Below are 26195 nucleotides of genomic sequence, written 5' to 3'. Positions count from 1 at the left end.
AAACAAAGTGTATCATACATGTGCACATTGCAATGTTATTGACAAGTATATATACATCTGGGTCCCGATTGACATGTACACCCTCTGGAGCAGAAAAAAGTTATAATGGAATGTTTATAAACAATCATCACAAGTGACAACTAGCTACAGGTCCGTTACTATACTACAGAGATCACCATGATACTGAGGGGAGGCATGAAATAATAATTGTCTTTTCTCAGTGCTCTGAAAGTTGAATATTTCCTCTCTATGAGCTGGATATATAATTATATAATTATATATCCAGGTATATAATTATACCTTCAACATTTCTGTACTAGCTGTATCTGATGATGCTTAGTATTAAGGGTTTTATCTGTTAAGTTGCCACTCTTTATCTGTGGTAGGTGCTATGGTTTAGGAGCCTCTGATCCTAAAATCCACAAATCTGTGTGCTGAGCAGTGTAAGGGTGCACGTCTCTCCACCATACTGACTAATAGGAAATTCTCTACCAAATGGAGGTGCAATCCCAATGTCTTCATCTTGAGACAACTGTCCTGGTAGTTGGTTCCTTTCTTTGCGTGGTAAAATGCTGCCTTAAAGTCGGTTTTGGATTTATCCTGCTTCCTCTTCTGCATGGATATACACACCTGTTCCCTAACATAGTAATAATATAAACTCATGGAAGACAATCATGGACCAATCGTGGAAGATAATAATTTCTCTTCACAAAAATTTAGTTTATTTGTGTGTTACATATCCAAGAATTCTTGTGTAAAAAGAACAAATAAATTTATTTTTCTCTCCGCTATATGCATGTTTCTCTAACCTAGACATCTAAACCACACTTTTTCCTTCTTGCTCATGTCATATGTAATAGATTGGCTATTGCTGTCACATGCATGTTGTGTATAATTCAGGATGAATTAGTGTAAAACTGATGTACCTACATAGTTGCAGCTGGCAATTTCAATTAAAATACAGAAATGTATCACTAATATTTTTGTGAACCTGTGATTCTAAATAGTATTCTTGTAATTGTAAACATGCTAGACGATATATGTGTAGCTATAAAGACAACTAACACAAAACACTTTGTGCAAGTTACAAGATACCAGTTCCAGCACATCTTTGCAACAGCCACTTGTGTATATATACTGTGGTGCAAGGACTAAAATGGAAATTTACCTGTTGTTTGATCATTTCCATTCATCTTTTGTTATAATGTCATGGTCCAAGTCCAATCCAAAGCCCTCCACTTTGTCTTTAATGCTCTTTGTCAAGGTCAATGGTATTTCTCATCCTTGATATTGCGCAGCATTCACTGCTGATCCTGAATTGTAAACAGATAGACTCATGATTACTAATAACAATGATAACCGGAATGATTAAAATACATTTGGTGATGGGATGTACTACAATGAATTGCAAACACTCTGTATGTCCTTAACCCTAATGATGATAAGCATTACACATATGTAAACATTCTAAATCACGTGTGCATACCAGATGTATTCTCTCATTGGAATATACTTCATCATAACAGTTTTTATGGATCCTACGAATGAAGCTACATGTATTGAATGTCTAGTCATGTGCATTTATCATATCATCTGCATTTCACTAGGCAATTCATAGAGTGCCAAGTCCAAAGAAAATTTTTTAGCAAATTCAGCTAAATAAGGGAAAATAACTTTACCAAAAATGTGTAAGCCATGATTATCACAACAAAGTTACTAATGAAATAGTATGGTAGAGGTGTAATACATTTGATCTACTCAAGAGGGTATTTTAAAAAAAAGACTACAAATGTGTATGACAATAGCAGTGTTTCCACTGCCATTCGCTAGAGCGTGAAATGGCAAATGACATGTCTGCAGATTGGGAAATATTTTTCAACTATCCTTCGCCAAACTGGTCTGAGTGCTATTTTGCAGGGGGCTGATCGAGAGTGCAGTTAAAGCCCCACTTTTGCAGGTTCTCGCATTAGTGGAGTTCTCCTCCAAGTCAAACACTTGGCCAGTACGATGTTTGATTTCTATAACATTAATTACACAAACTGATCTCAACCTTTTGTCACCTTTTGCTAATCCTGCAAACAGAGTTTATACAAGCGTTTGATTGACGGTCAGTTCAAATCGCCAACGGTCATTGATTCCCCACCACAAACGCTCGAATTTCCTAAAAAATTGTCTTCCAGTCGCGTTAGACTTTTAATATAACCACAGAGTTCGATCGGCAGCAACTTCACGCTGACCGCTTGGCAGTCTGTCTGCCTTCTTGTGGCCGGCGAAAACTAAAAAGTGGCATTTTCTGGAGCGTGTAACCTTGTGTTGCCTGTTTGGTGTCCACTAACACAATGAACGCTGCCATAGCTTCGCGTCCTTTTAAAGGGAGGCTCCACCTTTAAACATCCCTGGGTGGTCATTCTTTCCTTGCTTTAGTGTGCAGTCTCAGAAAACCATTATAATCAGTAACTTATGAAGTGATATATGCTTTCAGATGGCTGCATGCAATGACCTTGTTATTTTATGATGACAAGTGCTTTGTAAACAATGCTTTTAACATAGTCAGGAAACACTGATTGCAGTGTATTTTCAAAAACTAAGCAGACAACAGCAGCCAATGACAGCAAGGGTGGTGAACAAAATGAAACCAGTGTTTCAAAAACGTCACCTTAGGACACTACTGCGGCAAACTCAGAGGCAGCTATAAATGAGCGCAGTGTGGTAAACTGTCAATTGGATGACATCCTGAGCCAAACTTCATGCAAATGTTATAACCTATGCAAATACAATGACCCAGGCCTATCCATGAAACAATTACTCAGCATCGCAGGTGACTCTGCGCTATCCCGACTACAGGTACCTGCTATGGAAGATGACCCCGGCCTATCCTGAATACAATACAGGTACACATTATTGAAAATGACCTGGGCCTATCCTGAATACGATACAGGTACAGACTGTTTGTATTAATGATAGGCCTTAGTCATCTCCCATTTTGTATTCTATATAGGCCAGCTGATTCATCTTACATGTACATACTGTGTGCATGTATGTGTATTGTGGATTGGCTTAGGTCATCCTCCATTGCATATATTATGTGTATTGTGGATATATGTCTGTGCCATCTTCCATACCATGTGAATGCATTTGAATTGAGGATAGGCCCGGGTTATTATTATTATTATTATTATTATTATTATAAACTTTATTTCGGACTAAAAGTCCATATAAATGTTGTGAAATGTTATTACAGACTCTTTGAAGAATTAATTGTTCTCTTGCATACTGGTTGAAAAGAAAAACAATCAGTCAAACAAGAAGAAGCTTATTCCAAACCTTAACTATATCAGACTTGAAGTACAATAAGTCACATGTACGTACAATTGTATTAGGGAGCGTTCAGTTTTTTACGGCTGGGGGGGGGGCGGCAAAATCTTGTGATGACCCCCCTGCATTTTTCGTGAAAAAAAGATGACCCCCCCCTTTGTCAGACGAAAAAAATTGATGACCCCCCCCCCCCCCCCGCTTAAAAATAACTAAAACCCATACGTCAAATTTACCCGCATGGTTTGGATTTGAACTCCGGTACGCCGCGCACTTTATTCGTGTAGCAGAGATGCCAGTGCACAAACTTCTCAGCCACATCCATTGAAACGTCTGTTAATTAGGACGACTGTAATGCAATTTTTAACTTCATTTCAATAGACAACTCATGTCCATGGACATTGTATAAAGTGAACTTTATTGGAGTGGTTCGCCAAAGGCAGCCTTCCGGTTAAGAGGGTCATGGGCCATTACGTAAAGTCAACTTTATTCTAGTGGGCCACCGGTACCACCGGTAAAGAGGGTCGATCATGGCTATTGCATAAAGTAGACTTTACTGGACAGGGCTGCTGAAGGCGCACGGCCATTAAGATTGCCGTGGGGTATTACATAAAGTCAATTTATTGGAGTGGGCCGCCACAGGCGGCCCGCCGGTAAAGAGGGTCGATCATGGCCATTGCATGAAGTAAACCTAATTGGAGTGGGCCGCCAAAGGCGTCTGCCCGTTAAGAGGGTCATGGGTAATACATAATGTATATTTATTGTAGTGGGCCGCCGAGGGCGGCCCGCCGGTAAAGAGGGTCGATCATGGCAATGGCATAAAGTGAACTTTATTGTTGGTATTATGTTTTTGAAAATGTGGTGACCCCCCTTTCTTACCAGTGAAAAAGCGATGACCCCCCTTTGCGGATTCCAAATTTTGATGACCCCCCTGGATTTTGCCGGCCCCCCCCCGGCCGTAAAAACTGAACGGTACCTTACTACTATTCAAAAGTCGCTCTCTCAAACCATAAATCTTTTTACGCATTTGAGCGTCAAAGTTATTGATACTATTAGATACAACATTGAACTCGCACTACTCCGTTTTTCATAACCCAATAAGAGTCGTGCAGCATTGTTGTATGCAACTTTCAATTTACGCATAACAGCCACAGAGTAATTACTCCAGAGTGGTCCTCCATATAGCTGGTAACAATACGCTTTAAATAGAACACACTTAACATGAAACGTACACTTGCAGAAATTTCTCATCAACATATTTGCTGAAATGTAAAGATATCTCGTCTGTCGCTCGATGTCATCATCATCTCTAAAGCGATAAGATAAGACAAAACCAAGGTATTTTTTTCTTAGAAACAACTTCTAATTTAACACTGTTGAGATACACAGAAGGAATTTTATCTTTCTGTGATTAGGAAAAATACACATGCATGCAGTTAGTCACCATGCCAAGTGCAAACATCTATCAATTTCTGTGTACCTTTTGCAGAAGGACTAATTAAGCAGATATCATCTGCATACAGTAAGTGATTTACAAAAACACCACCGATATTACAGCCTGTATTCGAATTTGTTAAGAGAATACTCAAGTCGTCCATATAAACATTAAAAAGCTTAGGTGACAGTATACCACCTTGCTTGACACCATTTGTCACAGTAAAGCTATTCGATGTAAGAGCACCCCAGCGAATAGCAATAACTTGAGTTCTATACTAACAAACAAGGAATCTAACTATAAAAACAGAAATATTACGCTGAATTAACTTGTTGAAAAGTACTGTGTACATGTATTTGTGGAAAGGCAGGGGTCACCTCCTGCCATGTGTTTACGTACTGAGTAACACTGTATTGTGGATAGACATTGGTCATAATATTTGCATGAAGATATGTCAAGGATGTTGTCCTGTTGAATGTTTACCACGCTGAACAACAAGCAAAACACTGCGACATGCTAAGTCGTGTTGGAGTACAAGTAAGCAAAAAAGATAATTACACAGGTAGTCCGCAGAGTTGCGTGGTAGGAGTAGTTGCAAAAAAGAAAGTGTACCAGGAATAGTTTGTTGAATTTCCATGACTAGTGTTTGAATAAGAGAAGAGTCAGCTTTTTTTCTGTAAGACATATCAAGTGGCAAGACAGGACATTTTAACATACATGTATACACCCAGTTTGTATAAAGCATTTACTGCTTGGACTACAATAGAAAGAAGCGACTATTTACACCTAGTGTACAAAATGTAATTACCAGGACACCTTCTCTAAGTGAACAGTTGGTTTAATAATTAGACTCTGTGATTGGAGAACTGAAAGCACTTGATGACTGAGGCAGAAGCTATGGATCTTTCAAAGGAAACATCTTGAAGATACCCTGTCAATGATGCAATACTTGTGATACATCTTGATACATTTACAAAAGTGCAAAATTAAGTCACATAAGTGTGTGGCACACAGGAAATAAAATTTGTTGTGGATGTTATTAAGAAAGCAGTTTGATCCATAAAAAAGTTGTTTATTTTCATTGCCACTAATTATCAGTTGGTCAGGATGGTCCTACTTAAATTTTTAAATCACAAATGTCCCATGGACCTGGTAATGTATTACCTTGAATAGAAATGATTATTGGACCAGTTTAATGTCATCTTGCCACTGTAGCAACTGATAGGACCCACCTGAGTATATATATACAACTGTCAGTTGGATAAAATTATTTTTCTGGCTAATCAATTTTGGTCTCAATTAGCCAGAATGGCTTAAGGGAAATATTTACCCAGTGGAAACACTGAACAGTGTAAGTACAAACCTGTGCCACAGCAAGGACCCATTGTCTTAGGAAAGTAAATATATTGATGAAAGACTCCCTCAATTCCACAGGTTTTTGCTCTGCATTGATGACAACGCCATCATCTCTGTTTAGTGTTGGCTCTTTACATAACCACACACTGTGTATATGCTTTGCAATGGAGGATGGTATTGTCACTATGTTGCTTTTCACCTGGTTGTCATTGCCCAGTATGCACTGCCTCAGCAAGGGATCTTGAATCTGATTGGGTGAAAAGAAACATTAACTTGAATCATGCAATGTAAATATTATTTCCTGTAAATTGCTGACATTAGTTTACATCAGTTCATTCTAAAACATGGCTTAATATATTTTTATATGCAAGATAAGACAACTTGATTGTTTATGACTTCTGTAATTTTAATTAAACCTTTCATCACTGGTATAACTTTGCCCCAAACCCATTGTAATCACTGGTGATTGTTGACCTTTTTAAAGGAAAAAGGTACATAATGTAGGTCAAGACGTGTATTCAAGCAAGTAGTAATATCTTTATATATTTATTTCAAAGAATGACCAACAGGAACAAGTCACATTAACAGGCTCCATAAAATAAACATAATAATATGAATGCATGAAGTACAATAAAACAATAAACAACAAACAACAAACTATATGAAACCATTAAAAAAATGTACAAATTGAAGCATGGCATTCTGAACAGGCATCTGAAACTTTGACAAGATAAAGTGTTGTCAATGGCAGGGTTGGATATGCACAATTCATTTAAAGTAGCCATACATCTTTGAAGAGCCAAGTACCTAAAAAAAGTTGTATACTGCGAGTCTAAAAAACAGTGCGAGTTCTTGTACATGTAGTTTACTGAGAAACATCAAAATTAATATGAAACAAGATTGGGACAATCATACATATTATTCACATATTTGTATAAAAATATAAATAATCTCCAATGATAAAGAGGCTAAAGGTTCAAACGCTTGCAGAATTCTTCATAATTATTTCGGCAGTAAGGATGCTATGTTTTAAACAAAGGAACTTCATGAATTTCATTTGCACTTGCTCTATTTTGTCCTGTTGAACTTTTTGCCAAGGAGACCACACTACAGACACATATTCTGAAATACATGTATTAAAGTTACGTAGAGAGCATTGAGGGAGTTGATGTTGAAGAAAGTATTACAATTCAGCCAAATAAAACCGAGAAAAGCTTAACTGATAACGAACGAGACATGTGCAGGAAATTAAAAATCAAATCTTACCTGATGAAGGATTTTGTCAAAGAGCAGTTATCAATGTTTTGATTCTTGTTCCTTCTAAGTTTCACATACATGTACCTCTGAGGCTTTACGACCAGGTTACGTGAGGTATACTAACAGCTGTAGGCAAATGTCAATGAATACAATTAGAATCTTGCAGATAGTCCTATTTCTCACCGTCTGTACAATGGATACTCAACTTTCTAATCATGGATATATGGGTCAAAAGATCAATCAAATCATACACTCATTCATTATGTATTACCATGCTATAGACATCTCATTTAATTGGTGGAGCAGAACCATGTGACTGACCACAAATACACAGTAATGGTTTGTTTTGATGTCCGTGAATATGAATAATAATGCTAACATTGTAACTTTTCAGCAAAAATGTAAATTGTCAATTGTACAAAGATCATAATCAATCACGAAAACAAAATGAAGCACTTGTGGCCCAAGTTATACATTTTTAAAAATCTCAAGATTTGCCAAATTTTTACGGTGGCCATGACTGTGCATTGCTTATTACATGCCTTGATGCGAGTGCAAATCAGTGAATTGATTTGTTAAGGAACATCCGGGGAGTTAGGGGGTCGGTGAACGATGTACTGACTGGTTTCCATGGTTACCAAGGCCAGTGAAGCCCTACAATGTTTTCATCATCTAAGTAGACCCTGAATGATAGATGTAAAATATACATGTGCACGCTTCTATTTTGACTTTCCTTAAAATCCGTTTGATGCTGGTCGATAATGGTAAAACTGTTTGAAAATGTCCAGTATATAACTAAATGTCATACAGCATTATAACCAGAGGCATGTAAAAAAATATTGTTGCCTGAATACATGGGTTTATGTGCCCTCGCAGCAGGAAACGATTTGCCATCCTGGCGTCTGGCAAATTGTCACCTGTTCTCTGGCACATAAACCCATGTATTCAGGCAATAATATATAATATTGCACAAATTCTGGGGCTCCGTTGTCTTTCACATGGGAAATTTTTGTAAATCTTGATGACTTTCTAGGGTTTGTTGGTAATATCATGGAAATAACAGGCTCTGCCCCGACCATTAACGTTTATCTATAGGCTTTGGCAAGACTGAAAGCCAAAATAAGCATGCTCGCCAAGCCTTGTAAATTCTTGACTTTCCTCTCTCCCTTGGCCATAAATGAATAATAATGGTCAGAGCATCACCCATTATTTCTATAATATTAATTACATTAAGGTGGTTGGAAAGGCTATTTTGCACCAATTCTTTTCTCAGAGTTAATGCCAAGTTTCAAGTGTTAGAATAAAGATATTTAGTTCAAATTTTCAGGATAACTCCCTTAGTTAATATTTTCTCCAAAGAATATAAAAATTGTATATTTGCAGCCATGATTTTGAAATATGACACCAGTAAATATTAAAATTTAATTTTTCATATTTTTTTTACATATTTGAATTTAATAATAATTGGATAGTATTAATATTACCAAATTAGTTATAAATATGTTGACACTATTTATTGTAAGATTTGTACGGCAGGATTTGTAAATAAATTTGTTTTTATGATTTTACATGGGTTTATATATCAAAAAATTATTAAAAATTCTTTTTCAAATTCAAAATGTGATTTTTCAAAAAGTACTTCAAATACAGGAAAATTGTGCCGTACAAATCTTATCTGTAACCTTGTTAATAGGCTGTAAAAATTCCATTTCCATATCTCATTTCAAAGTTGGATTAAATTGGTATAAAATTATGTAGGAAAACTGTTATTCTGTCAAAAATGTTGAAAACAAGCCATATTTGCACCCCCTTTTGAAGTCATAGAGCAGTTTTTTGGTTAATCTCACTTTTGACACCTCTTTGACACTCAAGAATCTAAAAATGCATTTACAATAGCAGTCACTCACTCTGAATGCCAGCACCGCCTTGTCAAACTTTCCTGAAAAACAGCAAATAATGACTTTCCCTTTTCAAACATTTTATTAAAAGCTAGGGGACCTCTACCATAGATAATACACTAAGGACTCCCCAACTTCTTCTTATTTGGTCAGTTTTTCAGAAGTTTTAACAGGCTATAACTCTGCAATGCCTTTGTGCCCAAATGTCTAGTTTTTTTTATTCCACAGAGAATGTTGACTATTTTTATATTTTAATAGTTTTGTTGACATTTATAACTGACGCTCTAGCCTTTCCAACCACCTTAACCATTAATTAACATTGTTAAAATAACTGTGATAAGGGCATTTGTGTACAAGAAATTAAATTTTGGAATTTCACCAAATGCACTACATGGATTATATGTGGCCTCTGTTCCTTTACCTGCAGCCTTCCCCTGAACCGGAAGTTTACAAGGTCCCGTTCGATTGATTTCCCTGAACGCTACATGTAAACAATAATTGTAGAACGGACTTTCAGACCTTCAGAATGAAAATGATTATCAAATCTGTGACTCCATGAAAGTTATGCAATATTTTGCAAAGTTAAATAACTATGCACACACCGGAGTTTTTATACACCAGTTTAGCATGGAGCTAGAAATGGTATTTGTTCCTAGGTCCATGAGTACAGGTAAGGAAACTGTGGTAGTGAAAAACGACACATCATCCAAAAAGGATAAACGATCCATGATACTGTACAGCAGGGCTTATGTTTTAAAAAAAGGCTGGAGAGCTAAAATTCACTCTCCTGAAACCATCAAGGCGAGTGGTAGGCGAGTGATGTAACAGCTCCCTAAAAGTAGTCACGCGAGTGAAAAACAAAATTGTGTCATCTCTTGTGATTTGAATATGGCACTGCTGACTTTAGGAGAGTGACTCAGGTCCCCTGAAAACAGAATGGAGAGTGCATGAATAAAATTTATTATGAAAACATATGCACTAGCTGTCTTTCTTATTGTTATGTAATAGAGAAGGGAGAGATACGGGTTATGTATTTTGATAGAGATGGAACAGGATAAGCAGTGTTCTCCCACCCAAATGTTCATAGCATATTGGCTAACTTTCAACATTTTTCGAACAATGAATATGCAAAAATGTGGCCTCTGTTGCGTTCACTGACTAATAGATGAAATTTATACTTTTAAAAGGACATGTAACCTTTTCATGATTTTTTTCATAAAATACAAACCTTTTAAAAAACTAAGACTTATGGTATGCACATTAGGTACATTGGCATAAAGACAAAACCTGCCAAGACAACAGTGCTGTCATTAAACATGTTTGTTTTGAACATGGAGGTAAGTAGTAAGAATTAGTTGTTTTTTGTGACATGAATTTTGTTTTTCCCCCCATTTTCCCCCATGACACCTACCGGAACATACGCGTACGTGAGTTCATATACAGGTCACCGCGACAGTGCATTGACCGAACTCAGTGGGGAATTCCCCTGACATGTTTATACACGCAGCCGCGTCACACACAGCTGTCTGACCTATTTATAAACACACAACATGTATAGACATGTATGTGAGGGAAATTCCGTGGGAAATTCACCATCAAACTAGCCTATATAAAGGGGCTTTTACCCCCTTCGGAACTAGTGTTGTCAGTCAGTCGACGGAAGCAGAACTGGAGTCTAGCTGATGTGCCCTTCGGAACTAGTGTTGTCAGTCAGTCGATGGAAGCACACACTAACGGAAGCAGAACCGGAGTCTAGCTGATGTGAGTATGTGAATTTTTTTTCCTACTGCATGACTGAGGTCTGAATTTCCGGTAGGTTTTTTTCTGAACTCGGAGTTCCTATCGGTACGAACTTTCTCACGCGATAGATAAAATTTTAGAAATTTCCTCTGAACTTAAAATATGTCGGAAGACCATTATTTCAAATAATATGGGTCGTTTTAGATAAATGGTACTGATATCTAAAGTGTAAGTAGTTGTATCTTTTTTAACAAATGAAATGTTGCCGGAACTACTTTCTTCCTGAGTACGAGTAAAAATATCTAAATCTTTTCGATCTTTATCAATAGTTATGAAAATAGTGCAAGGTGTTCTTGAGTCTGTTTTTATAGCAATATTTCCAACTAAATCATCAAACTCGTCTCCTGTACCTAATTTTATACATTTGATAACAACTGTACCATGCTGAATTATTTTCATATTATCAGTCATCTGTTGATTGGCTGTCTGTAAAGTTAATTCAGCTGTCTCCTCCCCCACACTTTTCAGACCCAGTTTCTTTAAAATTGTGTCCCAAAATAATCTTACTGGAACCCTGCTAGCTGTATATGAACAATAATTCTCCCCATTATTTATCCACCTTCGCAGTGTATTATCTATCTTCATGTTTGTATTAAGAAGACTAATTTTAAGGTGAACCGGTATACCGAGTAGTGTAATGTATGGGTTATTAGGCTTAAGATAAAGGCGAAATCGGACAATTTATATTTGTTAACATTGCTATCAAAATAAATCACATTCGGAGTCCAAGGCAGTTCACCAACTCCACCTGCAATTTCACTATCCAATATATCTAAGATGTTACGCGGTACATAAGGCATGAATTTCTGACTATCCACATCCCATGTCAGAGCAAAAGGAGTAGGATCATTTGAAGCCTTTGTGGCATCAATTACGGTTTCATCTACGTCTTTCAATTTGGAAAATTCTACAGAATGTATGTGTTTTTGCGCTGTTGCTGGTGATAAAACGAATTGTTTTTCATGGTCTTTGTAATGAAGGACGTAATCCTTATTATGATTACCTGCTATCTTAGTATTATTGTTAACTTTAACATCACTCAGATCTTCGAGCTCGAGATTTTGTACGTGAATTGCACCTAGACCGAAGTTACTTGGACCAGACATGATTATCCTATATACAGTGAAAAATAAATAATACCTTGTAATAACAAGGAAAAACAGGAGAAATATAAACATTATTACGTACAATATAAATATACAATCATGGCTTCAGCTATAGGAATGACAGTTCTCGGTGCTGTATTAAATGCAACGGCATTCACAGGAGGAAATATTATCGGGCAAAAGCTTTCCGGGAATGGTGAGGCTCTTATTGAAGAGAAAATTAGACATGATAAAGCATTAGAAAAATTTGAACATGATCGTGCCGTCTGGTCAGAAAAAAGATTACTACAGGCTGACTGGGAAAGAGAAAATCAGGCTAAAGATATTCATGCTGCGGCTGAATTAAGAGATACAGATGCAGAAATCCTTGAAGAAGCAGCGGCGCAAGCCAACTCTGCGTCAGCCCGTTCCAAAGGCGAAGCAGCGCAATTCTCAGATTATTATCAGCCCAGTCGATCAAGAGCAAAAGAAATATGAAATGATTTATATTGCTGGAGGATTGGTCGTGGGATGGTTTATGTTACACCGGTAGGGCTGCGTTAGCTACAGCAATTCAATACAAAAGCTAGTTGGCCAGTTATTGAAATTGACCATGTTTCCATCCTGATCTGTTATCCAAATACGCATTGAACTCATCCAATCTGTGCCTTTTCTCAATGGCATGGAAATTGAGCCCCCGTTCTTTAAGTCATAGGTGACCTTTTCACTTATTTGTTTTGTATCCCTTATGGGAAGTATTTGTAAACAGTCCGATACTTTCCCCTGTATGTATTTGCCAGAGCCAAATGAAACATAATTTCCAGTAACATCAACGACATCTGAATGAACTATGTATTTAGTGACTGTTAAGAAATCTGCTGTCTTCGGACTCATAGTACTTTTTCCGTGGGGTTGTCCTCATTTTTATCTGACAAGCTGACGAAGTTAGCGAAGTTACCTGTAGCATTAAAAAATACTTAAACAACTTTAGCCAAAGTTAGAAGAACGCGGTTTGTCGGAAGATGTTTTTCAAATTTGATTTTCGGCTGCAACCCGATTCTTTATTGAGTGTATCAATATTGTAGTTACCTGGACGTATTGATTTAGTCTTCTTCGGTTACCATTTTCTTGATATTTTATTATAGTATTTGTCCTCGATATGTATACCATGAATTAAAGAGTGAACACTGTAAAAGTCTTATCTTCGTAACTGTGATATGTCAATGCAAGGGTCAAAATTAATAGTAACCAGTTTGCCTTTTTTGCTTTCAATCCAAATGATCATACTTACTGTATATACATTACAAAGTATAAGGTTCTGCAGGAATAATATTTTTCTGTTCAAGGAGATCTTTGGTCGCAACCGCGGCAGCAGTCGCTCCACCTAATTTGACCCATCGAGTCAAATTTGGTCGACTTGGACCGCCGATATCTATTTTCAGAAATTTGCCGGAGATCATTAGATATCCCATCGTAAGTCCAGCGATTACAATACCATCGTACATTGTGTTTACTACTGTTTTAGTATCCATGATTGCTGATAAGTATATAAATAGAAAAAATAAAATAATTACGGAATTCCTTACGGAGTTAATCCATCTCATACAATGTAGAGGGACCTTGACTTAGTTTCGTTCTTGAGGGGGCCGCTACCGTTCCGGGCTCTGTTTTGTCGCTTTCTGAAGCGGCTCATCTTTCCGATCTGGACTCGGTCGCTTAACGGGACAAATATGCCAAGCACGCCCCCAATTCAGTCCTAATGCATCAATGAAACTCCTATAATTCCTAAAACAAGATAACATTTATTATACCAGCTATCACACTGTTTTGGTGGAAGGCTTATACAATTTGCTTCAAACATACTACCATTAGTCATTGCTTTTAATTTCTTCTCTTTGTTTTGCCTGTTCCATTCCGCTAATATCTTCCCGGCTTCCACTCTCCCTGGATGTTTCGTTGGTACTGTAATTTTCTTTATGTTGCGCTGTGGCTCCGTTCTGGTAGGGTTCCGAATGGTAGTCGTCGGAGGTGTCGGAGTCAGCGGAGCCGTTTCCGTTTGCTGAGTTGGTGTTGGAACCATTTGCTGAGTCGGTGCTTGCGAAGTTGAATCCATTTATTTCAGGTATTATATTAAACCCGATTTTTTCAAAATCTAAATGTTTACCCGTAATTAAACCGGTGGAAACTAGAGCAAGTAGGGCCCCATGTGTAGGCTATCCGTCCTGATAATCGTTTATTTCACTGTTTACAATAAAATCCTTTTTAAGATCAGTGGCATAGTTTGTTCGATCATTGATTGGAACTACCTGACTTATTGCACTGGCTCCTAGATCTATGAAACTTAAGTGATGGTATCACTTATAAGAGAACTGTATTTCGCTTTGTACATTTTGAAGGCTTTAATTACAGTCTTATCTTTCCACGTTTCTACGTCCACAACTGAAATCTCCTTGCCAAAAAATAACTTGCTTTGACCACTTGCGATGACACAGAGTATTTTTTCACGTTTCGTCTCTATTATGGATTGAGCGTCCGACGCTGCGGTTGGTAGTGACCCTTCGGAACGCGCTGTTGTATTTGCTGCTGCCGATGACTTTATTAAATTCTCCATTGTTTGCAGTATGTTATCTATTCTTAGTAAAAAATAAAAAATCCTTCGGAAAATATGATCAAATCTATATAATATATTATCTACTCTTAGTAAAAAAATAAATACACGTTTAAACCTGAATCCGAAATATAGTATTAACATAGTCTGGAATGTCAGTACCCCTAACAGAACCGAACTGATAGGGATTCCGATTCCGAAGTATGGAAAATTCTCCTCCATTAAAATCTATCTGTATATAGAAACACGAATCATGAGTACAGACGCATTCCCAGTTGCTTTTCAATTGAATAAGACGAGCGTACCGACAGTACAGCATGCTGATATTCCTTCCAAACCAAACAGGGGAGTAAAACCTATTCTCATTGACTTAGAAATATATGTAACACCGACAGATAAATTTACTTTTCATCCGCGGGATGTGTGCAAAGATAACGTAATCACTCATTGATCAGCAAAAGAAAGTAATGTCTGGTTGGGCGGCCCGCACATGAAATACTGGGACCAGCAATTAAATTTTGCTGTATGGTGCAGCACTACTGGTTGTGGTATATCATTCACCCATCTCTTCGATAAGAAATATCCGCCACAAATACGATCATTCTGCCGTTTTCATGTATATTTTACAATACGTCGTATCCTTCATGAAATGGGCGTTGCACTTCCAGACGATACTGTCTTCAAAGCCGACGACAATCCATACAATCTCGTCCAATATGAACTTCTATGTACAGAATTTGGAAATATAAGCCCAACGAAGTCCGACTTTTGATATCGCAAAGGTCAAAACTCAGGTCTTGGTTATGGTTATGAATATTACACTAATCGTGGCCCCGTTCGACAGCCAAAAGCAATATACAATGGTCATGACTTTTTCCTCTCCACCGACAGTGGCGTTTTCTATACACATACCATTTTTGGAAAGAAAAAACATGTACTGCCCGACAAAGACAGACCACACTTTTATTTCTTCCGAAATGATGGATCGGAGGGGCAATATAATAGTTTCATCCCTCTGAAGGAGACTCGGGACTAACAAAGGCCGGTCTCGCCCGCCTCAATGAAAGTCTTGAAGCCTACGTATATTGTATACTCGGCGCACAAGCAAATATTCGCAGTACCATAGTGGGCGATACTGGCAGTGCACAGCAAGTCCGAAAAGAATTCGGCGTTCTCCTCGAAGATGAAATTCGTAATACCGACAAAGTAATCAGTTATAGGCGATACCAAGACACAATAATGAATACTGGTGTCAAACTTGATATGGCAGTTTCGCCCAATTTACTTCTCTTACCGTCTGAGATGGTTATTCTTTCAGGTCCGGCAATCGCAGGTTATAATAATGAATTGCAATACGCAACTGAATCTATGGTCTTCGGGGTGAATGGAGATATAAACACAGAAATTAAAGAAAGTGCTAAACATGAGATGGATGGGGAAGAGGATGCTGTGAAATGGCAGGATGAGCCCTCCGGAGGGCCACCTAATACGGCAGATGCTGTTGACACAAGTCAGATTCCCTTATCACCCCTTCAGAACGCTTCGGAACGGAAGGCAGCAGCCGTGTCACTCGCCGCCGGCGCGGATCCTATTCACGAATACGGCAAAATTGGTTTGTTATCTTTAGCCATATTCATTACTATTGTAGGTGGAATATTCTGACTCGAGCCAGACAATATGAAATAGCTACCTTAAAAGAACTAGAAGAGATTCATAAGCAGTTCATTTATGTACAGTATATAGATCAGATGTACGCGACCCCGCCATTCAACATGATTGTAACTGGACCGACAAATTCTGGCAAAACAGAATATGTGATGGATCTCCTCACCGGTCCGTACTTAAGGAAATTTGAATATATAGTTTTCATTTGTCCGACATTCATGAACAATAAAACGTATAATAAAAGATTCATTTTCACCGATGATAATGTGTTTGTGTTTCCGGTCGGACTCGATGCTGTGGATGATATACTAGCCTTTGTACATAAGGTATGGGCCGGCACAAACACTTTTAAAAATACTCAATGACTGCGCCTCGTCCAAAGATATGAAGAAGCGCAGTGACATTTTAGTTAAACTTGGTTTCAGCGCAAGACACGACGGATTATCTGTCTGGGTTCTGACTCAACAATATACTAGTATTAGTAAACCATTCAGGGAAAACATACTTTTTTACACACCAAGCAAGACAGACAACAAGACTATTATAAAAGAATATGGAATGGAGGTGTCAGAACGGGAGGTGGGTTCCCTTATCAGACAATTGAAAAATACACCATTCAGTAAACTAGTATTTCATTTACGGCATCCGTACGACATTCAATTTTTCGTATGCTAATCGTTTTTCGTAGCTAATCATGGCTTCGCCCGAAGATTTCACCGATAGGAACACCGGAGTTTTTACCAAAGGTACTCTAAGAGAATTATATTACAACCCGAAAACTGGGTTTGGAGGTGTACAAAAATTATATGACGCAGCATGCGCCAGCAGACTAAACGTTACTAAGAAAGAGGTGCAGGAGTGGTTAAAAACTCAGCTAACTTATAATCTACATAAACCGTTACCTCGTACTCGTGCTACAGGCGGGAGGCGCATTTTCGTAACATCGATAGACGAGTTTTGGCAGGATCTCGTGGAATTCCCTTCACCGTTCGCAAAAGAGAATAAAAACATTCGATACATGCTAACAGTAATCGATGTGCTCAGCAAATATGCATGGGCCGGGTCGATACAGTCAAAACAGCTGATGATACTCTGAAGGCGCTACAAGACATAATTAAGAAATCCGGGAGGCAACCCGATAAACTTTAGACAGATGAGGGGCGGAATTTACTAACCGAAAAATGCAGAAATGGTTGGAGGAGGCGGGAATTCACTGGTTTCACACCTACAGTGACAAAAAAGCTAGCGTCGTTGAACGTTTTAATCGTACTCTTAAAATGATGATGTGGAAATACTTCACATACAGACAGACACGTTCCTGGCTCCCCATTTTACCACAACTTCTCGAGAATTACAATAACACCGTACACGGAAGTATCAAAATGAAACCCATCGACGTAACAGAGGACAACGATTGGCAGGCATTTTATACACTTTACCCTGAGTTGGCAGCCATGGGAGCTAACCCTGAATTCAAGCCGGGAGAATGGGTTCGAATTACAAAATACAGACCACTTTCAGGAAAGGATATTTACCAAATTGGACAGAGGAGATTTTCATAGTTTCAAAAGTGGTGTACGCAGCTGGACTGGATACTCCGCCAGTTTACAAATAAAAGATCTGAATGGAGAGGAAATACTCGGCACTTTCTATCCTGATGAACTTCAGAGCTTACGCTGGCGCTACTGGCGGGAGTTATGAACCGGAGAAGCCGCTGTCCGAAATAAAATATCTTGATGCTTAAAATCTTTATGGCTGGGCAATGAGTCAACCGATGCCGGTGGGCGGACTTCATTGGATGACAAAGGAAGAATATTTAGAATGGTCTGCTCAGAATGGTGGAGCAGGCTTGGATTGGGGCTGGGCCGGCGCTAGATTTCCGCCAAGTTTTCTAGAAGTAGACTTAGAATACCCTACCGAATTACATGAAGAACATTCTGATCTACCTCTAGCTCCACACCACTATTTTTTTCTGAGGCAGGAGCTACCGCCGGAGGGAGTCGACTGATTACAAGTCTAATGGACAGAGAGAGATACGTCTTACATTATAAGTTGCTTGAATTCTATCTTCGGATGGGAATGCGGCTGAAAAATATTCATCGGGCGTTTGCCTCGAAGAGGCGCCGTGTCTCGCAAAATATATTGACTTTAACACTAAAATGAGGGCAAAGGGGAAGACAGATTTTGAAAAGAATTTCTATAAGCTGATGAATAACGCGATGTTCGGCAAGACAATAGAAGACGTTCGAAAGTACAGAGACTTTAAATTTGTTTCGGGCCGGAACCCCTATCAGAACGGTTCTGATAGTGGTCGTAAAAAGATTCAGAAGTATAATCCAAAGATGAAACATATAACTCTCATAACTTCCGAAGAGGATGGCGATTCCTGCGACAGTGTCCTACTGGAACTGAAAAGGGATCATATGAATATAAAAAGCCAGTTTTCATTGGCATGGCAGTACTCGAACTTTCTAAGCTGCTTATGTATGAGACGCATTACAATTACGTTCGAAAACAGTTCCCTGGAATACGATTAGCCTACATAGATACAGATAGTTTCATATACGATGTGCCTCTTCAGTCCCCGGACACCTCCAGCGTCAGCACTTTCAATGATATAGTCCGAGAAGATGTAGAACAGAATGGTGAGAAGTCTATATATGATACTAGTGGTATGAAAGATGTGATGGGAGTTCCAAAGATTAATAAAAAGGTGATAGGTAAATTTAAAGATGAGTTGAATGGAGAACCTATTCTTGATTTTGTCGGCATACGCTCGAAAGTGTATGCTTTTCGAACTCCAACTTCCGAGACGAAAAAAAATAAAGGGATAAAAGATGTTTGTGTTAGAAAACATTTGAACTTTGAAGACTATAAGGATCTGTTTGAAACTGGGAAGGAGCCCGAGCAGGCACATTTTGTGCAGTTTGTACGGAAAAAACCTGGAGAAATCCGTAGTGAAAAGCGCAGTAAAATCATGATGGCGCCAAATGATATCAAACGTGTGCAGTTATACAATCCAGACACGGGCGAATGGCTGGCAGAAACATGGCCGATAGGATGGAGTTCCCCTTCGGAATAGAAACGGAGTTCCCCTTCGGAATAGAAACGGAGTTAACTTTCATATCCATTTAATCCATAATGTTGCATGTATCTTTCTAAAGGCGGACTAAATCCTTCTTGTTTTTGTATTTCTAGTGCCTGATGAAATATGTTTTGAATAAGTTCTGAGGTGCGGGTATCTTTATTCTCTTCTTTCTTTATAGATGCGCCTTTTTCTTGTATTTGTGTAAGCAGCTGTTTATATTGAACGTAATAATGTTTATATTTCTCTCGCCTTTTTGATACTCCTGTTTTTCCTTGTATTACATCAATAATAACACCTGGTATAGGAGTTAAAGCTAAAAGAACTGGAACTGTCGGAATTGCTGCTATGACAGCAGAACTTACAAGAATTCCCTTAGTCACATTAAGAGCCATATCAATTCGGCCCATTAATTTATAACTGCGACGATATGCAGCGCTAGTTCTTTCGATGTAGTCAGCTAACTGTTCAACGCTTTCAACAACTGAGACGTGCATTTTTTTACTGTATATGTAAGGCATGATAAAAAATAATTGTAGTAATATAGAGAGACAATATGGCAGAAGGAGGAGAAGATATACCACTCCGGGATTTCGATGATGCAAATTTAAATGATGATGATGCTGCTACTGCTGAAACATTCTTTATAGACGATGAATATGCCTTTGCAAACCCCGACCCTTTAGTGTATAGCCCAATGGTGGATCGTTTAACTAAACAGAGAGTAGAACTTGTAAAGCAAATGGCTGAACAATTCTTAAACGAGAATAAAATTACTAATGAAGCAGCACAAATTGAATTGGTTAATAATGCTGAGATTAGGAATAGAAAGCTGTATTATAAAAACCTCAGGCTATCAAAAACTACAGGACGTGGATTTAGATCGCTCGAGACAGTAAAAAGAGAAGAAGGAGAATATGAATTTGTAAATAAAGTATACACATGGAGTGGAGTTGAATATCGCTCTAGCACAGAGCCCGAATTAGTGAGTTCTACATTGTATTCTGAAGATGTGAAAAATGATAAAAGACCAGCTGAGAAGATGACGCCAGAAGACATGGTATATACAAAGATGAACTGACATTCTTACGGCAAGATGCTTCTGGTAATGCAGATAAAATACAAGCTTTGGAAATAAAATCGAACAATGGAACAATCTAAACCCTGAATATAGAGCTTTTGTTGATGAATTAAAGATGGCAAATATGCGTCTTGATGAGCTTTACAATGAAAGAGATAAAATTATGTCAGAGCAGACAGAACTTACACCCGAACTCAGAACAAGACTAGCTAAAATTAATAATCTAATTGAAGTACAACATGATATGATCGGCGGGGTACGTGAAAGACTGGCGTCGACTAGGTCTCTTCGTGATGTAATTTCCGATCAAGAATTGTCACTCAGGCTGAAGCTGACAGAGTTATTTAAACGAAATGGTATTACAATCGCTGAAATACTGACTGCCCTTGGAATGACAATATCAACGATTGCCCTAGCTGTAACTAAAGGAGGACGAGGGGGAGCAGCAGGAACTGGAGCAAACACAGGTGGTTCAGGTCCGCCCAAAGTATACACAAAAGCTAAAGAAATTGTAAAGCAATTTGGTGAATGGTTAAAAACATTGGCCGCAAAAAGTGCTGCTGCAATACCAGGTTTAATCGGTTCACTTGTTAGTTTTCTATTAAAAACAGCAGGATCGGTGGTCGGATTTGTTGGAGAACAGCTATGGATATTTTTAACAGGTTTAACATTAGTCATAATAAATAAAATTATGTATTAATATATGACCCCTACGGAATCGGCATGTTTGGTGAAAAGAATATTACAAAGTTTCTTTCTAAAAATAAAGACCTGTTTGGTTTCTCTGTCGAATTGGAATGGTGCAAACTCCGACGAGTAAATCGACATATCCTTCGAGCAAATCCAGGTGTCCGACTCAAAGATGATAATCTATATCATAACATATTAGCTTTCATGAAGGAATGTCAAAAGACTAACTTCTTTAAGCGACTAGAATTCATAAACGTATTCCAAGAGATAGATAATGATGACCAGGAGGTCATATATTTACAAGAATATTGGGTTCTTCGATTGATTCGCGACACAGGTAATCGATTTATCTTTCAATCAGATGGAAATATTTATGTAAAGATGTGATTTATTTTTCTTCTGAGTTACTATATACAATACATGAAGTGAAGATGTGATTTATTTTTGAATTTTTCTTCTGAGTTATTATATACACGAAGTGAAACTTAAGATGTGATTAATTTTCTTTTTAACTGTAATTTTTTTCTTCTTAGTTACTATATACATTACACGAAAATGGGATACGATAGATCATTATTACCGCCTTTCAGCAACTGAATACCGCAGGGAACGAAGTCAGAAAGAACTCATCATGTGATTGCTCATAATCCAAGTGAGGCAGATCCAGGTCAGACACTTATCATACGATGTCCAAAGTTAGAAAGCGGAGTAGTACTAGTTCCAGATACTTTCGACCTGGTTTTTGATCTCGAAGTAACGGGACATGAAGATAACCGAGTAGTACAAAATGTTGCAAAAAATTTGGTGGAGCGTATGGTTCTCACATTTGAGGGGCAGGCACTTTTCAATTTGAATAAATATTATCTTATTGAATGTTATCGCGATCTCTTCAAACATAAAAAGGAGAGAACGAACATGACACTGTATGGAATTCAGAATGAAAATCTAAGAAAATTGAGAAGTGGCGCGGCCGATGCAAATGCCGACAGGCTTTCAAAATGGGACGATCTTTTACTTTTCGACACGTATAAAACAAAATATGCTATTCGTTTGACTCATCCCCTCATAACAGGTCATGGGGTTGCATATCCATCAGATAAGGGAGTCATATTGAATGGGAAATTACGCTTGCACCCGCCTCCCAATTACTTGTCAGTAATAATAATGTTACACCCAATTATAAATTAAAAAACATTCAAATGGAATATGAGACATTAAGTGATCAAACACTCGCGAGAGAAACTGCTGGTTATTACAACAGTGGGAAAAGTTACCTTTACAAGCATTTACATTATTTCAGAACAATCCCATTCAAAGAATCAACCACGGTTATCAATGAAAATTAAATGTACCACGACGTAGCATGAGAGGTATTGTTATACTCTTCACTAAAAATCAGAATCAGTCAGAACTTAATAGCGAACTTTTCTTTAACCCATCCATTGAATCTGTGTCTGTAATGATTGAGGGTATTGCAAATAACATATATGCTAAGAAGATGTTGCCAAGACAATTTTGGCGAGAGTGCACGGTATTTTGCTGAAGATAAAGATTGGTGTGAAATTGATATAGATGAAGTCGATTATTTGAAGAATAAATTCTGTCTGTTTATCGATCTGCGTAGTTTTAAAGATATTGAATTTCATGGAAATGGTCTTAGAGTAATGAACACAAAGGATGGTATACAGCTTGAAATTCTGAAAAAAGATACTTCAGTTAAGGTTGGCGACGACGTTCGAGATGATAATATATTTGCCCATGTTTATGTTATTAGCGATGCCCAGGTCTCTGTTGAAAATAGTAGATTAAAGTCTATACTATTTTAGTTAACTCCGAGTTCAGAAAAAAACCTACCGGAAATTCAGACCTCAGTCATGCAGTAGGAAAAAAATTCACATACTCACATCAGCTAGACTCCGGTTCTGCTTCCGTTAGTGTGTGCTTCCGTCGACTGACTGACAACACTAGTTCCGAAGGGGGTAAAAGCCCCTTTATATAGACTAGTTTGATGGTGAATTTCCCACGGAATTTCCCTCACATACATGTCTATACATGTTGTGTGTTTATAAATAGGTCAGACAGCTGTGTGTGACGCGGCTGCGTGTATAGACATGTCAGGGGAATTCCCCACTGAGTTCGGTCAATGCACTGTCGCGGTGACCTGTATATGAACTCACGTACGCTTATGTTCCGCAAGGTGTCATTTTAGCTATACGGAGGGGTTTCCCATGGGGGGGAAAAACAAAATTAATGTCACAAAAAACAACTTCTTCTTACTTCTGAGGTATTTTTTTACCTCCATAGTTTGAACTACGCCGAATACGCGTACAGAACTAGATTTTACACTGAATCGTGCTACCAGCACTCCACAGTCAAGTTATGTTTCATTTGTTTACGTTTGCGGCCCGCTGAAACATCCTGCATGCCAAATTAACTTTGGTCTTCAACCAAAGTTAATTTGGCCGATTGTTACCGCGATATATCGAAGTGATCACCAGTTTACATTCCACAAAACAAAACGAATTTATCATAACAGCCACGTCGAGGTACACGATCCGCGGTGTGTACACTCGAAGGCGAAGAGGGCCGAGGGCTGCAACGGGTACCATTTTACGACAGTCACACAGAACTCCTATGCTGTGCGCCAAAATGTCGCAAAAATTTACGTCTTTCAAAGTTTTACGGTAGAATGAACTCATGATCGTTTCGCAATCTTTTTTTCAGAATTATCGGGTATCTGTCCAACTTTTCAGAGTCAATTTAATTATTTTCAAAGGACCAAGAGACCTAGCAATTGCTCAGGCTAAACTGTTGAATAAGAGATTATGCATTTGTTTCCGCGAGTTGCGACGTGTAGTGCCATTCATCATCGTAGTTCTCCACGTTCGATCTCGATAGCGTAAGCAATATGATCCTCGTTTGTCACGCATATTTTTCCTATGAAATCTTGCTGCGGCAGGATAACCGTTTATGTCTTGAACACTACGAAAGAATATAGCAGCCAAGAAAACGGAGTTAGTTTGAAATTGTAAGGAATGAAGAACTGTATTTTGTACATTTGTATACATGTAAATTCCGAACCATACCGGTAGTAGTGCTATTGAAGTGGACAGGCCCGATGCCGATACACTATCACTAGATGAGTGATATTGTAATACACATTGTTGCACCTTGCCGAGAACGTAATTCATATTGAAGTGAAGTGAACTGAATATTGAAAGCATAGTTTTATTCGCTACACTGTGCCTCACGCGTCGATCAGAGGAGATTAGAGTATGTTACATTTTGGATACAACGTGTCTTTGGTCTCAAAAACTTGGGTCCCAGCCGCCGTGGCGCGAGCGGCCAATCGCTCTCGCGGAATTTGATTTGCGCGAGTGGTAGGGGAGCGGAGCGATCGCTCGCCTCAAAACATAAGGTCTGTGTACAGCATATATACCATTTTATTTGAAAAATATTTCGTCACTGCATGCACTGTCCGAACATAAAACATACGGGCTCGGCACAGCTGCTTCCCGTGAGAACGAGCTTGATCTCACCATGGAGGTAGTCTCTCCTTCTACCTCCATGATCTCACACTGTGACCTGTATCCGTGTCCTGGCCGCTAATGCCAAACCGTTTAATCAAACATCTCTGTACAGTACACTGAATCGCCAGCGTATGTAATGCAATTCAGTTCCCGTACGTTCGTGTAACGTGTACGTGTTCCACATTAGCCCTGCGTATGATGCTGTGCTCACCACAGTGAGCGGGGCGATTAGCTGTAGCGGAACACACAGCATCGTACGCGGGGCTAGTTCCACATATGAAAAAAATCTAAGACACGAAAACGAAAAAAGAACGCGTGTGACTAAGCACTACACTACGAAGCCCTGCATACAGGTCTGTGTGTTCCCGGCGTTACGGCCTCCGCCACACAGACCTGTACGGATGACTGTATACACTACAGTGAATCATCAGGTTACCTCAGCTGACGAAAGGGGTAAAAACCCAAGCTCTGCTAGCAGCAGGGCTATGTTTTACCGGCGTTATACGGCGGGAGGACGTATAACCCCGGTAAAACACAGCCCTGCCACCCATGCCACAGCTTATACCCATGCCGTGAATAACCTGCGGTTTCGTGCAACATTCACTCTTTCATTCCTCGGCGGTTAACGGTTCTAGCGTATGACCATATGTTGACACAACTGGCACACCTCATCTGATCGACAATGCACCGAAATCAGTGCCATGAATATACCAATTTAGTCAATTCGACTATAATATGATCGAGCGTACCTCTGCGTGGCAGGGCTGTAAAGTGTGTTGAACACACAGTCGTGGCATGCACGCAGAGCTACATATTTTAATTGGCAGTATACAAGTACTTACGTGGGAGGATGGACTTCGCAACTCGAGGCAAATAAGTTATCATCAGAGCTGTTACCCTACAACGGTGAGACTTGGCTTGAGTACGATGTATACGGCGCCGCGTTGAGTTAACTTTCGCCAAGGCCAAGGATTTCATTCTGCATCCACAGTACCGATGACCGGGCCGACCGGGCCGCGAGCGATCAGCAAAACATTGGTCCGCTTTACACAAGTATACCCTTCCATCACAAGTAATCAAGTACGCCATTCTCAGCTTTATTTCGACAATACGTCAAAGAAACTGAATGTTCAAATTTTACAGAATGCTTTATACAATATAAACCAACACTTCTAACACATTAAGCTTTCAATTGTAGTGTTAATTTAGCTTCGCTACACTTCGCTACACTTGTTCTCATTTGCATACAACTTTGTATATCGCTTCTTGCACTAGATGAGGATGAAAACGTATTTCCCAATACTTCTAAGCCATACGTAATATATGGTTGGATAAATGACTTGTACGACAACAATAGAATACTTTTCGGTACAAAAGTTCTTAATCTAAACAG

At 38.7% G+C, this 26195-nt stretch overlaps 1 long non-coding RNA gene across 1 annotated transcript; it reads right to left on the bottom strand.

Moving 5' to 3' along the window:
• Nucleotides 1–536: 536 nt before the first annotated feature.
• Nucleotides 537–25767, bottom strand: LOC139143060 (uncharacterized). The gene is made up of 5 exons (XR_011554511.1): nucleotides 25645–25767; nucleotides 7370–7486; nucleotides 6111–6350; nucleotides 1169–1313; nucleotides 537–637 (listed from the first exon to the last, which is right to left on the bottom strand). It is a non-coding gene; the product is annotated as an uncharacterized lncRNA (long non-coding RNA).
• Between the last annotated feature and the right edge of the window lie 428 nt (nucleotides 25768–26195).

Source organism: Ptychodera flava, chromosome 11 (genome assembly GCF_041260155.1).
Source record: "Ptychodera flava strain L36383 chromosome 11, AS_Pfla_20210202, whole genome shotgun sequence".
Classification (NCBI taxonomy): Eukaryota; Metazoa; Hemichordata; class Enteropneusta; family Ptychoderidae; genus Ptychodera; species Ptychodera flava.
The sequence above is the reverse complement of the archived record's forward strand: the minus strand, read 5'-3'. Positions and strand labels throughout refer to the sequence as shown.